We start from the raw sequence: 16,179 nt of genomic DNA on the forward strand, positions 1-16,179 counted from the left end.
TTTGACAGATCATTGTTAGACTGTCTGTCTCTCCATAAACATTTGGCTGGGCTTTGTCAGTTTGTTGGATGACGAGTGGCAAAATATTTGGGGCTTTGAAGAATGGTTCTGTCCTTCTGTGATGTGTTTTTTTTACAGGACGGCTTTTCTGTGGGCTTGAAATAGGACATTGACCACCGGTAATTACATTGACAGTGCATTTTCCACCAGTAGGATAACTGGCTAGGACATGCAGGCTTGGTCAGTAGCAGAGAGCATTACTAAGAGAAGGTTACCGAGTGGCGCAGTGGTCTAAGGCACTGCATCGCAGTGCCAGCTGTGCCACTAGAGATCCTGGTTCGAGTCCAGGCTCTGTCGCAGCCGGCCGCGACCGGGAGACCCATGGGCGGCGCACAATTGGTCCAGCGTCGTCCAAGGTAGGGGAGGGTTTGGCCGGCAGGGATGTGGGTTCGTTTCCCACGGGGGGCCAGTATGAATAAAAAAACAAAACATGTATTCATTCACTAACTGTAAGTCGCTCTGGATAAGAGCGTCTGCTAAATGACTAAAATGTAAAAATGTTCCAGTTCTTCCAATAGAGCAGAGCATTATAAGAACATGGTTCCAGTTCTTCCAATCGAGCAGAGCATTGCTAAGAGAAGGTTCCAGTTCTTCCAATCGAGCAGAGCATTACTAAGAGAAGGTTCCAGTTCTTCCAATCGAGCAGAGCATTACTAAGAGAAGGTTCCAGTTCTTCCAATCGAGCAGAGCATTACTAAGAGAAGGTTCCAGGTCTTCCAATAGAGCAGAGCATTACTAAGAGAAGGTTCCAGTTCTTGTTATAAGAACATGGTTCCTAATATTCCAAATCAGAGAACTAGCCTAAGGTCCTCCATCTAACTCTTAGATAACTTACTCTTCAGTTCATCCTTAGACACAATGTTGAAACTGACTGTAAATATCACAGTATTTCCTAGAAAAGTTTGACTCACAACTCACATATAGTAACCACTGTACCGCTGTACCTTGGACTGCAGAGGGAAATGAATTACAGAACGAGTTCAAACAGATCAGAGATTAAAAACATGAGATCATCTGTTTTGTTGCGTGTTCAAGCGTTCAGCCCTCTCGTATAGGGGTCCACCTGGACAAAACCTCAACTGCATCCAAAATGGCACCCTATTCCTTATATAGTGCACCGGTCAAAAGTACTGCACTTTAAAGGAAATGGGGTGCCATTTGGGACCCAGACCTAGGTTGCACCTGGACAGAGAGACCCCGCCCCTCAACAGGTGTAGGTGTATGTCAGACAGAAACCTACGTGTCACCCAATCCAGGTAATGTTGCTATGACAACAAGCTCTGTCTCTCTGCCAGCAGCAGAGGGTCTGGTTTCAGTCTAAAGAGACGAGAATGAGATGAGGCCCAGCAAGGTCAAAGCTGATTGGCTGACAAACAGCAAGGTCACTGCTGATTGGCTGACAAACACCAAGGTCACAGCTGATTGGCTGACAAACACCAAGGTCACGTGTGATTGGCTGACAAACACAGAGGTCACTGCTGATTGGCTGACAAACACCAAGGTCACGTGTGATTGGCTGACAAACACTGAGGTCACAGCTGATTGGCTGACAAACACCAAGGTCACAGCTGATTGGCTGACAAACACCAAGGTCACAGCTGATTGAAAGACAAACTTAGGCAGGAAATGCCAACAATGAACAGTGAGCCATCGTATTCATGCATAAAAAAACAAATAATGAAAGAAAAGCATTGCAAGTTTGAATTTTGTAAAGTTAGTGTGGGAAAGGTGGAAAAATTGTTGTTATCGATCGATAATGACAAACCTCCTGGCATTGACAACTTAGATGGAAAGCTACTGAGGATGGTAGCTGACTCTATAGCCACTCCTATCTGTCATATCTTTAATCTGAGCCCAGAGGAAAGTCTTTGTCCTCAGGCCTGAAGGGAAGCCAAAGTAATTCCGCTACCCAAGAATGGTAAACCGGCCTTTACTGGTTCTAACAGTAGACCTATAAGCTTGCTGCCAGCTCTTAGCAAACTGTTGGAAAAAATGGGGTTTGACAAAATACAATGCTATTTTTTTACATTTACATTTTTAGTCATTTAGCAGACGCTCTTATCCAGAGCGACTTACAGTTAGTGAATACAGATCTTTTTTTTATTTTATTTTTTTATACTGCCCCCCCGTGGGAATCAAACCCACAACCCAACTGAGCTACATCCCTGCCGGCCATTCCCTCCCCTACCCTGGACGACGCTGGGCCAATTGTGCGCCGCCCATGAGTCTCCCGGTCGCGGCCTGCTGCGACAGAGCCTGGATTCGAACCAGGATCTCTAGTGGCACAGTTAGCACTGCGATGCAGTGCCTTAGACCACTGCGCCACTCTCTGTAAACAAATTAACAAAAGAATTTCAGCATGCTTATAAGGAAGGGCACTCAACATGTACTGCACTGACTCAAATGACTGATGATTGGTTGAAAGAAATGGATAATAAGAAGATTGTGGGAGCTGTACTGTTAGATTTCAGTGCAGCCTTTGATATTATTGACCATAACCTATTGTTGAAAAAACATATGTGTTATGGCTTTTCAACCTCTGCCATATTGTGGATTCAGAGCTATCTATCTAATAGAACTCAAAGAGTTTTCTTTAATGGAAGCTTATCTAATGTAAAACATGTAAAGTGTGGTGTACCACAGGGCAGCTCTCTAGGCCCTCTACTCTTTTCTGTTTTTACCAATGACCTGCCACTGGTATTAAACAAAGCATGTGTGTCCATGTATGCTGATGATTCAACAATATACGCATCAGCAACCACAGCTGATGAAGTCACCGAAACCCTTAACAAAGAGTTGCAGTCAGTTTTGGAATGGGTGGCCACTAATAAACGGGTCCTGAACATCTCTAAAACTAAGAGCATTGTATTTGGTACAAATCATTCCCTAAGTTCTAGACCTCAGCTGAATCTGGTAATGAATGGTGCGGCTGTTGAACAAGTTGAGGAGACTAAATTACTTGGCGTTACCTTCGATTGTAAACTATCATGGTCAAAACATATAGATTCAATGGTTGTAAAGATGGGGAGAGGTCTGTCCGTAATAAAGAGATGCTCTGCTTTTTTGACACCACACTCCACAAAGCAAGTTCTGCAGGCTTTAATTTAGTCTAATCTTGATTATTGTCCAGTCGTGTGGTCCAGTGCTGCAAGGAAATACCTAGGTAAGCTGCAGCTGGCCCAAAACAGAGCGGCACGTCTTACTCTTCATTGTAATCAGTGGGCTGATATAAATACTATGCATGCCAGTCACTCTTGGCTAATAGTTGAGGAGAGACTGACTGCATCACTTCTTATTTTTATGAGAAACATTAATGTGTTGAAAATCCCAAATTGTTTGCATAGTCGACTTACACACAGCTCTGACACACACACTTACCCCACCTGACATTCCCCCAGGGCAGGGGTCTTTTCACAGTCCCCAAATCCAGAACAAATTCAAGAAAGCGTACAGTATTATATAGAGCCATTATTGCATGGAACTCCGTTCCGTCTCATATTGCTCAAATAAACAGCAAACCTGGTTTCAAAAAACAGCTCACGGCACAACGCCTCTCCCCTATTTGACCTAGATAGTTTGTGTGTATGTATTGATATGTAGGCTACGTGTGCCTTTAAAAATGTTTTATGTAGTTCTGTCCTTGAGCTGTTCTTGTCTATTAATGTTCTGTATTATGTCATGTTTCATGTTTTGTGTGAAGCCCAAGAAGAGCAGCTGCTGCTTTTGCAACAGCTAATGGGGATCCTAATAAAATACCAAAATACCAAACACCAAAGTAACAGCTGATTGGCCGACAAACACCAAGGTCACAGCTGATTGGCCGACAAACACCAAGGTCACAGCTGATTGAAAGACAAACACCAAGGTCACAGCTGATTGAAAGACAAACACCAAGGTCACAGCTGATTGGCCGACAAACACCAAGGTCACAGCTGATTGAAAGACAAACAATTTGATCACCCTGTTGCAGGAGAACTTGTGTTTTAAAAAGGCTTCTAATGTTTGTAATTTCCCCTTTAAAATGTCAGACTTGATTTGCCTTAATGAAAAATATATCAACCCCTACAAAAAAATTTACATTAATTAAAATACACATAATAATTCACATTTCCTGTTGCTGCAGGATTATTTTCCTGCTGTGTGAAACTGGTTCAAATGAAGATACGGCATCTGTAGATTTCCTGCTTTGTAGACTAGAGAGAAAGAAATTACCAGAAGAACTGATCAAACAGAGAAACACAGTAACTTCCCAGTTTAAATCAAGACCCAAGACTCAAATTAAATGAAAGGAAAAAATGAAACTCACCCAAGTCCTGTGACTTTTCACAGTTATAAAGTTTCCACTTCCAGGTTTCACCGTCAAGTGAAATGATTTAAAAGGGATCCTGGGTTACCATTCGCGGACACAGAGCGCAAATAACCTCGAACGTATTTTCCTTACTTCATTCTTTCTACTCAAAGAAATAACACACACACACTTCCTCACACACACACTTAAGAGTTGGCTGGATAGCGTGGCCAGTCGCTGGTCTGTGTGTTTGCCCCTGTCTGGGTCTGGGAAGGGGAGGAGATGTTTGGAGAAAGAGCTAAAACTCAATGATTTATTTCTTTGTAGTGGAAAGAGAGGGAGGGGTGGGAGGCCTAGTAATCTAGTTCACATCTGATGGGGGGACAGGTGAGGGGAGGGGTGGGAGGTGATGGGAGGGGTGGGAGGCCTAGTAAAGACAGGTGAGGCAGAAGGAGAGGGAGAGATAGATAGAGAGAGAGAGAGAGAGAGAGAGAGAGAGAGACAGAGACAGAGACAGAGACAGAGAGAGAGAGAGAGAGAGAGAGAGAGAGAGAGAGAGAGAGAGAGAGAGAGAGAGAGAGAGAGAGAGAGACGGCTGAGAGAGAGAGAGAGAGAGAGAGAGAGAGAGAGAGAGAGAGAGAGAGAGAGAGAGAGAGAGAGAGAGAGAGAGAGAGAGAGATTTTTAGAAGGGAAGGGAGAAACCCTTGTTATGGTAGGCATGTGAAAAATATTAGTGAGGACTGGAATATGTGAAAAATAACTCTTATTATTAGTGTATGTATATTTTAAAGGAATAATAAAAGCCATTTACACCTGACAGTTATGTGGAAACTGGCCTGTGAGACAGAGGTACACAATGTATAGGAAAGACAGCCATCTGTGCAATGCATTAGTCTGTTTAGAGAGAAGAGAGAACAACAGCTCTGTGAGAAGGCAGCATAGTTTGTAGCAGGCTATGGTTTTCTAATATCTTTATATAAAATCACAAGATAAAAATACATAAGTGTGGTGGGCTTTCAAAGAGGACCCATTTCTATTTATCCAGGAAAAGCGTGGATAATGTGGGATAATTGGTGCCATTTTGGGAAAATGTATTTTTTGGAACAGTAACTACCGGAAAGGAATGAAAGTGTGGAGGGGTGGAGGAATGCAGGGATGGAGGGGTGCAGGGGTGGAGGGGTAGAGGGGTGGAGGAATGGAGAGGTGGAGGAGTGGAGGAGTGGAGGGATGGAGAGATTAAGGGGTGGAGGAGTGGAGGAGTGGAGTAATGGAGGGATAGAAGAGTGGAGGGGTGGAGGGGTAGAGGGGTGGAGGAATGGAGAGGTGGAGGAGTGGAGGAGTGGAGGGATGGAGAGATTAAGGGGTGGAGGAGTGGAGGAGTGGAGTAATGGAGGGGAAGAGGAGTGGAGGGGTGGAGGAGTGGAGGGGTAGAGGAGTGGAGGGGTGGAGGAATGGAGGGGTGGAGGGGTGGAGGGGTGGCGGAGCGTAGGGGTGGAGGAGTGGAAGGGTGGAGGAGTGGAGGAATGGAGGAATGGAGGGGTAGAGGAGTGGAGGGGTGGAGGAGTGGAGAGGTGGAGGAGTTGAGGGGTGGAGGAATGGAGGGGTAGAGAGATGGAGGGGTGGAGGGGTGGAAGGGTGGAGGAGTGGAGGGGTGGAGGAGTGGAGGGATGGAGAGATGGAGGGGTCGAGGAGTTGAGGGGTGGAGGAATGGAGGGGTGGAGGAGTGGAGGAATGGAGGGGGTGGAGGGGTGGAGGGGTGGAGGAGTGGAGGAATGGAGGGGTGCAGGGGTGGAGGGGTGGAGGGGTGGAGGGATGGAGGGGTGGAGGGGTGGAGGAGTGGAGGGGTGGAGGGGTGGAGGGATGGAGGGGTGGAGGGATGGAGGGGTGGAGGGGTGGAGGAGTGGAGGAATGGAGGGGTGGAGGACTGGAGGGGTGGAGGAGTGGAGAGGTGGAGGAGTGGAGGGATGGAGGGGTGGAGGGGTGGAGGAGTGGAGGGGTGGAGGGGTGGAGGGATGGAGGGGTGGAGGGATGGAGGGGGTGGAGGGGTGGAGGAGTGGAGGAATGGAGGGGTGGAGGACTGGAGGGGTGGAGGAGTGGAGAGGTGGAGGAGTGGAGGGGTGGAGGGGTGGAGGAGTGGAGAGGTGGAGGAGTGGAGAGGTGGAGGGATGGAGGAGTGGAGGAATGGAGGGGTGGAGGACTGGAGGGGTGGAGGAGTGGAGAGGTGGAGGAGTGGAGGGGTGGAGGGGTGCAGGGGTGGAGGAGTGGAGAGGTGGAGGAGTGGAGGGGTGGAGGAGTGGAGGGATGGAGGAGTGGAGGGATGGAGAGATGGAGGGGTCGAGGAGTTGAGGGGTGGAGGAATGGAGGGGTAGAGGAGTGGAGGAGTGGAGGAATGGAGGGGTGCAGGGGTGGAGGGGTAGAGGAATGTCAGCGTGGTGGACTTTAGTCTGTAGTCTGAGGGTAAAACCATTCCAACACGTCCACACACCATCATCACGTCTGACTGACAGGTCTCAGACACTCAGAGATAACTTTTCAGAAATAGATTATTGATATTGAATTTGAACCACTTCATTCAAATTCAAACACTCCTCTTGGCCCACACAACTTGGTCTCGGGGTAATTCCTATTATTCTGTATGTAAATCTGTGACTCTCCATTTAGTATGATATGTTTTGTTACGTTAGGTTCCATTATGAATGGAATAGAGGTCAAAGAATATCGTACAAATCAGGGGACGTATAGTATCACACAGTGCCATGTAAGGTATTCATCCCCCTCAGCGTTTTTCCTATTTTGTTGCATTACAACCTGTAATTTAAATTGATTTTTATTTGGATTTCGTGTAATGGACATACACAAAATAGTCCAAATTGGTGAAGTGAAATGAAAAAAATTACTTGTTTCAAAAACGTATAAAAAATAAATAACGGAAAAGTGGTGCGTGCATATGTATTCACCCCCTTTGCTATGAAGCCCCTAAATAAGATCTGGTGCAACCAATTACCTTCAGAAGTCACATAATTAGTTAAATAATGTCCACCTGTGTGCAATCTAAGTGTCACATGATCTGTCACATGACCTCAGTATATATACACCTGTTCCGAAAGGCCCCAGAGTCTGCAACACCACTAAGCAAGGGGCACCACCAAGGATCTCTCCAAACAGGTCAGGGACAAAGTTGTGGAGAAGTACAGATCAGGGCTGGGTTATAAAAAATATCAGAAACTTTGAACATCCCACTGAGCACCATTAAATCCATTATTCAAAAATGGAAAGAATATGGCACCACAACAAACCTGCCAAGAGAGGGCCTCCCACCAAAACTCACGGCATTAATCAGAGAGGCAACAAAGAGACCAAAGATAACCCTGAAGGAGCTAATTTCCACAGCGGAGATTGGAGTATCTGTCCATAGGACCACTTTAAGCCGTACACTCCACAGAGCTGGGCTTTACGGAAGAGTGGCCAGAAAAAAATCATTGCTTAAAGAAAAAAATAAGCAAACACTTTTGGTGTTCGCCAAAAGGCATGTGGGAGACTCCCCAAACATATGGAAGAAGGTACTCTGGTCAGATGAGACTAAAATTGAGCTTTTTGGCCATCAAGGAAAACGCTATGTCTGGCGCAAACCCAACACCTCTCATCACCCCGAGAACACCATCCCCACAGTGAAACATGCTGGTGGCAGCATCATGCTGTGGGGATGTTTTTCATCGGCAGGGACTGGGAAACTGGTCAGAATTGAAGGAATGATGGATGGCGCTAAATACAGGGAAATTCTTGAGGGAAACCTGTTTCAGTCTTCCAAAGATTTGAGACTGGGACCGAGGTTCACCTTCCAGCAGGACAATGACCCTAAGCATACTGCTAAAGCAACACTCGAGTGGTTTAAGGGGAAACGTTTAAATGTCTTGGAATGGCCTAGTCAAAGCCCAAACCTCAATCTAATTGAGAATCTGTGGTATCACTTAAAGATTTCTGTACACCAGCGGAACCCATCCAACTTGAAGGAGTTGGAGCAGTTTTGCCTTAAAGAATGGGCAAAAATCCCAGTGGTTAGATGTGCCAAGCTTATAGAGACATACCCCAAGAGACTTGCAGCTGTAATTGCTGCAAAAGGTGGCTCTACAAAGTATTGACTTTGGGGGGGATGAATAGTGATGCACGCTCCATTTTTCTGTTTTCTTGTCTTATTTCTTGTTTGTTTCACAAGAAAAAATATTTTGCATTTTCAAAGTTGTAGGCATGTTGTGTAAATCAAATTATACAAACTCCCCCAAAATCCATTTTAATTCCAGGTTGTAAGGCAAGAAAATAGAAAAAATGCCAAGGGGGGTGAATACTTTCGCAAGCCACTGTACGTCTTACCAGGTCGTACAACAGCATACGAAATTGGATGACGTAATTTATTTTACGTCTTGGAGAAAGTATAGTACAGATGTAGGATATTAATTTTATCACCCTGTTGCAGGAGAACTTTCTTTCGATGCAGGAAATGTACTGTAAAATGTGTAGTGAGGTTTAAAAATGCTTCTGAAGTTAGTAATTTCCACTTTGAAATTTCAGACTTGATTTTCCTTTGCAAAAAAAGTATCACCCCCTACAAAAATGTCCATTAATTATAATCCACATAATAATTCACATCCTGTTGCTGCAGGATTATTTACCCGCTGTAGCAAACTGGCTCAATTGAAGATCCGACATCTGTATTATATGTCTTTCTCTGAGACCAGGTTATGTGTTGCGTCATAACAACAATGGAGAATCACAGGGAAAATATACACTGGCGGTTAGCAGAACTAACAACGCAGGTTAGGTGAATTGGGAAAAAGTTAGAATAAGGATTAGGGGAAGGGTTAAATGCTACAGTTGTCCCCGATGCGACTCGAGCACTAAACCTTTGGATTGCTTGACGGTTGCGGATTACTTCCACCCCATCCTCCCCGACCAACCTCCCTCTTTTTATTTCTGTCTAAAGTGACTAGACATTAGTAGATATCATACGTCCAGCCCATACATCTTGGAGGTTCTCAGGAATAACATAGAGTATGTTCCGTATGGCTCTGAGGCCAGGCTGAAACACAACCTCCCTCACCAGTAGGTACATGAGGGCCAGATGGGATGTGTCAGGTCCGACAGTAGAACGAGCCCTGAGCCATGTTTAGTCTACATCTGTACAGGCTAAGAGCAAGGAGCCTCATCACACACACGCACTCCATCACGCAGGAACAGGAAGGAACCGGCATGTACAGTAGAGTGTCATTTTTCATTTTAATAGTGTCTTACAGTTGGCAATGAAAACACATCTCCTTTGGAAATATGATTTTTATGCAGCCAAAGATATGGTATGAGAGGTTTAGACATCCTCCTGCTAACGGAAGGAACACTTGAATAAGAACAAACTCATCTCAATCTTCTCCATTCTATGAATTCTAAAATGGAATATGGAACTTGACATTAGAATGTCTTTCAAAAAGGATACACCTTGCACTGTATTGGCCCGGGCATACTCTATCTTACTTTCAAAGGCAATCATAGATATGACAGTAAAATTATGAAAATAGATGTGCATACACACAATATCTATACCATAATGTATCTATACCATAGTGTATCTATTCCATAATGTATCTATACCATAGTGTATCTATACCATAGTGTATAGTGTATCTATACCATAGTGTATCTATACCATAGTGTATAGTGTGTCTATACCATAGTGTGTCTATACCATAATGTATCTATACCATAGTGTATCTATACCATAGTGTATCTATACCATAATGTATCTATACCATAGTGTGTCTATACCATAATGTATCTATACCATAATGTATCTATACCATAGTGTGTCTATACCATAGTGTATCTATACCATTGTGTATCTATACCATTGTGTATCTATACCATTGTGTATCTATACCATTGTGTATCTATGTCACGAGAATTTCTATCTCTAATTAATCAAACGTAATGCTTTGAATAATTCCCAGAGGGTGTAAGGCTCTGGTTTAATCATGAATTAAACGAAGGTCCACAACCGGCAAGAATGATCTGTATGTTTAATCATGGAGAGCTCTGCCGCCAAAAAACACATATACAGCTTTAAACACTCCATGTGATCTCATCTCAAATGATCCATTATCAATTATTTGATCAACCCCCTAGGAAAATCTGTCTCCCCTTCTATTGTTCCTGTCGCCCCTGTAAATGTCATATTTCATTCATTAGCCAATACAATCACATACTCCGTGTAAGTAAGACATTATATTTTATCCCAGGCATCCCCTTAACATAATGCTATAGGAGACTTCCATCAATCCTGGAAGACACTATATAATACCACGTTTCATTAAGTTCACTACACCTTCTAATATAACCCTATAACCCCTTTCTATTAATTTAATCATCTCAACCTGTTGCATTTATGTTTTTAAAATATAAACCTATTGTTTAATAACTTCATACTTATTACCAATGTTTATTCAATCCATCATCCTAATAGTCACAACTATATCCCATTGTTCAACGTACCATAAACAGATTATCGTTTTTAGAAATCACCAATTATTTCATACACCACTGGTGTTACTCAACCTATACAATAAAGTAATAACCATTAGACTTTGTCAAAGAAATGCTTTTCGTTCAACTATTCAACCTTCTGCTCGATACAGTCAAGCAAGTACAACTCTTTTACCCGGGAACTAGACCTATAAATGATTTTCCTTTGTCCTCAACTTAAATAATTTTCACAGCTCTATCGCAATTTCAGTTCGCTATTCAATTTCTTTAACTGTTCTCTCTGATTAGGCCCTAATTAATGAAACAAATAATTGCTATCGTTGATAAGCATACATTTAATTATATTCCTATCATTTGAACTACAGTGGGGAAAAAAAGTATTTAGTCAGCCACCAATTGTGCAAGTTCTCCCACTTAAAAAGATGAGAGAGGCCTGTAATTTTCATCATAGGTACACGTCAACTATGACAGACAAAATGAGAAAAAAAATCCAGAAAATCACATTGTAGGATTTTTTATGAATTTATTTGCAAATTATGGTGGAAAATAAGTATTGATCTGAACTGATCTGCTTTTGTAATCAACCATTTAAATTATTCAACCCGTAACCCAGAGTTTTTTTAAGATTCCAGTTTCATGAAACGGACGGGACGACCATTTATTATCACGTATTTCGATTGGATCATTAGGTCTCACACGTATACAACCTTAAACGATTTTTTGCTAACACTATCCGTAACCCAGAGGTCGTAACTGCTCCAGTTTCATGGAATAGACAGAGTTAGAGCAAATCCCCAGTTGTTTATGACTTTCGACTTGTTTAATGTATCTATCTCACACGATGATAATTATCTCCCTTCCTGTTTATATTGTAAACACTGTACCCCGTACAATCTCAATATTAACTAGTTTATTTTGGTAATGGCCATTTACCTTGAGTCATTTCAGACCCCCTTCCTTCCTTTAAGTTACTGTGCTTTGCCACTCTAGAATATGGCAAGTTTTATGAGATGTTGGTAATTATTCTCTGCCCTTCACAATAATTACTATCCTTATACAAGTTCAAATCATTCCACCAAAATCCATGAATAAAAATTACTGACCTCATCCTTGAATTTTGGCCCATTCCTCCTGACAGAGCTGGTGTAACTGAGTCAGGTTTGTAGGCCTCCTTGCTCGCACACGCTTTTTCAGTTCTGCCCACACATTTTCTATAGGATTGAGGTCAGGTCTTTGTGATGGCCACTCCAATATCTTGACTTTGTTGTCCTTAAGCCATTTTGCCACAACTTTGGAAGTATGCTTGGGGTCAATGTCCATTTGGAAGACCCATTTGCGACCAAGCTTTAACTTCTTGACTGATGTCTTGAGATGTTGCTTCAATATATTCACATAATTTTCCTTCCTCATGATGCCATGTATTTTGTGAAGTGCACCAGTCCCTCCTGCAGCAAAGCACTCACACGGCATGATGCTGCCACCCGGGTGCTTCACAGTTGGGATGGTGTTCTTCGGCTTGCAAGCAATCCCCCTTTTCCTCCCAACATAACGATGGTCATTATGGCCAAACAGTTCTATTTTGTTTCATCAGACCAGAGGACATTTCTCCAAAAAGTACGATCTTTGTCCCCATGTGCAGTTGCAAACTGTAGTCTGGCTTTTTTATGGCGGTTTTGGAGCAGTGGCTTCTTCCTTGCTGAGCGGCCTTTCAGGTTATGTCGATATAGGACTCGTTTTACTGTGGATATAGATACTTTGTACCTGTTTCCTCCAGCGTCTTCACAAGGTCCTTTGCTGTTGTTCTGGGATTGATTTACACTTTTCACACCAAAGTGCGTTCATCTCTAGGAGACAGAACGCGTCTCCTTCCTGAGCGGTATGACGTCTGTGTGGTCCAATGGTGTTTATACTAGCGTGCTATTGTTTGTACAGATGAACTTGGTGCCTTCAGGCATTGAAAATTGCTCCCAAGGATGAACCAGACTTGTGGAGGTCTACAATTTTTTTTCTGAGGTTTTGGCTGATTTCTTTTGATTTTCCCATGATGTCAAGCAAAGAGGCACTGAGTTTGAAGGTAGGCCTTGAAATACATCCACAGGTACACCTCAAATTGACTCAAATGATGTCAATTAGCTTATCAGAAGCTTCTAAAGCCATGACATAATTTTCTGCCATTTTCCAAGCTGTTTTAAGGCACAGTCAACTTAGTGTATGTAAACTTCTGACCCACTGGAATTGTGATACAGTGAATTATAAGTGAAATAATCTGTCTGTAAACAATTGTTGGAAAAATTACTTGTGTCATGCACAAAGTAGATATCCGAACCGACTTGCCAAAACTATAGTTTGTTAACAAGACATTTGTGGAGTGGTTGAAAAACAAGTTTTAATATTTTTCTAACTGTGCTCTTTCACAAATCTCCCAACCCATAACCTATATACTTATTATGGACACAGTATGCTTTGCATAAGTTATCTTGTTGTTATTAGTTGTTGTTATTAGTCCCATCCTTCAGCTCCATTCAACACCTCCCATCTATCTCTTAACACCATCCATATTGGATTTCTTTTTGCCATATATTTTTCAACTGTACTGTGATGTTTTACAAAAGTTCTGAACCTTTCAATTCTCATTGTTTCTACAGATTGTAAATTGAAAATAAACATTTTTGCTAAAAGTATTATTATATTATTGATCGATTGACTATGACTTTTCAGATCACCCAGTAGTGCTATCTGCAGGGCTAGCTCCAGGTAAATATTGCAATCCTTTAGCCATTCCTGGACCTGTGTCCAAAAACAAGCTACAAATGGACAGTACCAAAACAAATGATCTAACGATTTTGTCTCTTCGGAGCAAATTCTGCAAAGCTGGGAAGATTGTATCCCCCATATAAATAACATTCTATTGGTAGCAAGAATTTTGTATACAAATTTTAATTGAACAATTCTAAGTTTGAATCCGACGTCGTTTTGCGTATCAGTTCATAAACACTATGCCATTTAATTGGTACGTCAAAACTCTCTTCCCAACTATTTTGAAATCTATATGGGATGGCTGTCAATCCTTTGGTCCTTAACTGAAACTGGTATACTTTTTTATTTATCACAATTTTCTTTAACCAATTATGTTCTTTAATCCAGGGCCGACAGACAAGTTCCTTACATTTTCCCCCTTCCACTTTCCTCTTCCATTTTTATGGTAATGCTGCAATTATTTGGTTGTAATTTTGGGTAGAGCAGACATTTCCATATGTTTTTGTTAGCTGCATGTGCGCCATAACTCCACCAGTCCTACCGATAATATCATTTACGAAGATTATTCATTTTTTAAAAATGTTGTCAAATAATTTTATTTTTTTTAAATAAATTACTATATTTGAGTTGAACCACAATATTTGTTGCAATATTTGTTCTGTCATTTCTGGAGGATTAAATTGAAATTGCAACCAACTTTCTATGGCTTGTTTTAGAAATAGTGATATTTGGGAGATCATTTCCTTTTCAAATAACTGAAAGTGAGAGGTTGTAATCTGAATAAAGGGAACCAGTTCGGATTGAAGTATAACTTTTGTATGACTGAAGCTTTTAGGGATAGGTCTAACGCTTTAATATTTAATAATTTCTGTACTCTGAATTCATAATCATTATATAAATAGAACCGTTTAATTTTGTCTGGTTTGCCGTTCCAAATAAAATTGAATATTTTCTCATATAATTTAAAAAACTGTTCGCTAGGCGTAGGCAAGACCATAAGCAAATACAGTGGGGGAAAAAATTATTTAGTCAGCCACCAATTGTGCAAGTTCTCCCACTTAAAAATATGAGAGGCCTGTAATTTTCATCATAGGTACACGTCAACTATGACAGACAAAATGAGGAAAAAAAATCTAGAAAATCACATTATAGGATTTTTAATGAATTTATTTGCAAATTATGGTGGAAAATAAGTATTTGGTCAATAAAAAAAGTTTCTCAATAATTTGTTATATACCCTTTGTTGGCAATGACACAGATCAAACGTTTTCAAAAGTCTTCACAAGGTTTTCACACACTGTTGCTGGTATTTTGGCCCATTCCTCCATGCAGATCTCCTCTAGAGCAGGTGATGTTTTGGGGCTGTCGCTGGGCAACACAGACTTTCAACTCCCTCCAAAGATTTTCTATGGGGTTGAGATCTGGAGACTGGCTAGGCCACTCCAGGACCTTGAAATGCTTCTTACGAAGCCACTCCTTCATTGCCCGGGCGGTGTGTTTGGGATCATTGTCATGTTGAAAGACCCAGCCACGTTTCATCTTCAATGCCCTTGCTGATGGAAGGAGGTTTTCACTCAAAATCTCACGATACATGGCCCCATTCATTCTTTCCTTTACACAGATCAGTCGTCCTGGTCCCTTTGCAGAAAAACAGCCCCAAAGCATGATGTTTCCACCCCCATGCTTCACAGTAGGTATGGTGTTCTTTGGATGCAACTCAGCATTCTTTGTCCTCCAAACACGACGAGTTGAGTTTTTACCAAAAAGTTCTATTTTGGTTTCATCTGACCATATGACATTCTCCCAATCCTCTTCTGGATCATCCAAATGCACTCTAGCAAACTTCAGACGGGCCTGGACATGTACTGGCTTAAGCAGGGGGACACGTCTGGCACTGCAGGATTTGAGTCCCTGGCGGCGTAGTGTGTTACTGATGGTAGGCTTTGTTACTTTGGTCCCAGCTCTCTGCAGGTCACTCACTAGGTCCCCCCCGTGTGGTTCTGGGATTTTTGCTCACCGTTCTTGTGATCATTTTGACCCCACGGGGTGAGATCTTGCGTGGAGCCCCAGATCGAGGGAGATTATCAGTGGTCTTGTATGTCTTCCATTTCCTAATAATTGCTCCCACAGTTGATTTCTTCAAACCAAGCTGCTTACCAATTGCAGATTCAGTCTTCCCAGCCTGGTGCAGGTCTACAATTTTGTTTCTGGTGTCCTTTGACAGCTCTTTGGTCTTGGCCATAGTGGAGTTTGGAGTGTGACTGTTTGAGGTTGTGGACAGGTGTCTTTTATACTGATAACAAGTTCAAACAGGTGCCATTAATACAGGTAACGAGTGGAGGACAGAGGAGCCTCTTAAAGAAGAAGTTACAGGTCTGTGAGAGCCAGAAATCTTGCTTGTTTGTAGGTAACCAAATACTTATTTTCCACCATAATTTGCAAATAAATTCATTAAAAATCCTACAATGTGATTTTCTGGATATTTTTTTCTCAATTTGTCTGTCATAGTTGACATGTACCTATGATGAAAATTACAGGCGTCTCTCATC

General features: G+C 42.3%; 1 protein-coding gene across 2 annotated transcripts in view; it reads right to left on the minus strand.

Annotated features, from left to right (window-relative positions):
* Window positions 1-4,574, minus strand: part of si:ch211-142k18.1 — a 29,100-nt gene extending 24,526 nt beyond the window's left edge. For both annotated transcript variants that reach the window (XM_041870065.1, XM_041870064.1), the window contains exon 1: window positions 4,367-4,574. The gene's annotated coding sequence lies outside the window, so the exon portion shown is untranslated. The remainder of the gene's footprint in view (window positions 1-4,366) is intronic.
* Between the last annotated feature and the right edge of the window lie 11,605 nt (window positions 4,575-16,179).

Source organism: Coregonus clupeaformis, unplaced genomic scaffold (assembly GCF_020615455.1).
Source record: "Coregonus clupeaformis isolate EN_2021a unplaced genomic scaffold, ASM2061545v1 scaf0069, whole genome shotgun sequence".
In the NCBI taxonomy this organism is placed as follows: Eukaryota; Metazoa; Chordata; class Actinopteri; order Salmoniformes; family Salmonidae; genus Coregonus; species Coregonus clupeaformis.